Source organism: Egretta garzetta, unplaced genomic scaffold (assembly GCF_000687185.1).
Source record: "Egretta garzetta isolate BGI_Z169 unplaced genomic scaffold, ASM68718v1 scaffold107, whole genome shotgun sequence".
Taxonomy (NCBI): Eukaryota; Metazoa; Chordata; class Aves; order Pelecaniformes; family Ardeidae; genus Egretta; species Egretta garzetta.
Window position 1 is genome coordinate 2,125,042 of NW_009260399.1, and position 1,750 is coordinate 2,126,791.

Consider the following 1,750-nt stretch of genomic DNA (forward strand, 5'->3'; position numbering starts at 1 on the left):
GAACCAATGCAGGCAGCATACATGTAGTAGTTAAGGTTTTTTTAATGATTTATATCCGTTTGAACCCTGAAATCACTGTTCGGTCGTTACTCAGACCTTACTTAGGGGTAATTCCCATTATATAGTGGTTTTTCTCCAGTAGCTGTTGCAACTCCTGGCTTTGATGTCTCTTCCTTTTGCTTTGTGCCAGCACTGTCCTATCGGTGAAGTGGCTCCTGGGGTTGGTGCCTCTTCCTTTTTGTTGTGTTGAGGAAGCGGTTTGAGCTAAAAGCTTAGAGCTGTGGTGGCTCCCCAGAAAGTCTCCGCAACTCTTGTTTGGAGTTCAGTGCCTAGGAACTATAGCAACCGGGAGCAGACACACGGACACAGAATGCATTCTTGCTTTCCTTCTTTCTTACTTGTAGGTATGGGAAAATGCTTTCCTACAACCTGCCTGGGTCACTGCAGAAATACAATGTTTCTGGTCCTGGAAGTGGCTGGTTTTTATTCTGGAAATGGGTGGAAGAGGGTATTTCTGCAGCATTAAAGAAGTATCTTCCTCCTCCCCTTGCTGTTCAGTCCTTGCTCCCCTGCTCCTCTCTTTCCCCAGAGCTTTTGGGAACTCTGGATGGAATAGCAGCTAATGGCTTTTTTGCTTTCTTTGCACTGTTTCAGTAGCCTGGATGGTAAGCAGGCGTCTGCAAGCCATTGTATAGGCATTGCTAGTTTGCAGCCTGATGGCCACAGTCACGAATGAGGGTAGGAAGTGGAAATCTATGTTCCAGCTTTGCCAGGTGTCCCCAGGCAGATCAGACTGACTTTTTGAATGAGTGAAAATAAGACAGATCTATTCCACCAGTCTATTCTGAAGCTTTATTTACTTCAAATCTTTAGGCAACAAACACCGCATAGAGGCAAAGATTTTTTTCTGCTTCTTTGCTCTTTGCTGGATTTTGGGAAGAAAATTCCAAATTTGCCTGGTTCCTGCTGTTCCAAGCCTTGCTGACAGTAGGAAAGAGAGCTATTACTGTGAGGACAGACACAGCAGCGTGATAGCACAGCCAGTGGAAATACCCTCCAACATTATAAACCTTCATGGCAAAATTGTGCTGGGGTAGCTCCAAGGCACCGCTGGGCCCTACTGCCATGGTTTTGTTGGGTTAAAAAAAATACAAAAAAAATCACATCCCTTCCATAGCTCTGCTGGTGAATCTTCAAAGGATAGAGCACAACCTAGGCAAGGACTATGGTATTCTTTCTGTTGTTGTGGTTGTGGGGATTTTGGGTGTGAAGAGGCGCGGTCCCTGACTGACAGGACATGGCTGGCAAGAGCCTTGGGCACAGACACAGTGGTACCAGCCAAACCTGTGGATTTTGGCTGCGGGGCAAGGTGGGGCTGAAACAGACTCCACTGGTGAAATCTCCATTTTAGCAATACCCTCTGCATCCCTGTTAGAAATGCTCCTGCAGCTCAGCTATCTCAGCCAAGCGCTTACAAGTCAGAGGTGGCTTTGCTCAGGCGGCTGCAGAAAGGAGTTTTTTTGGTACACAAAACTCTTTGTCAGAGTAATATCTATTTTCTGTCTTTTAAATTTTCCCAGTCTGTTGCTGAAAGGCTGCCGTTGTAAGTCGTGGTTGGGCACGTAACCATCTGTTAATGAGTAATTCTTGTGTCTGATATCAGAATTGATCTGGTCTGTATTTTGCAATGTAATGTCAGCTCCTGAGTGGGCTTGCTTGGAGCTCCTTGTTATTGCTCTACCATGCTTTT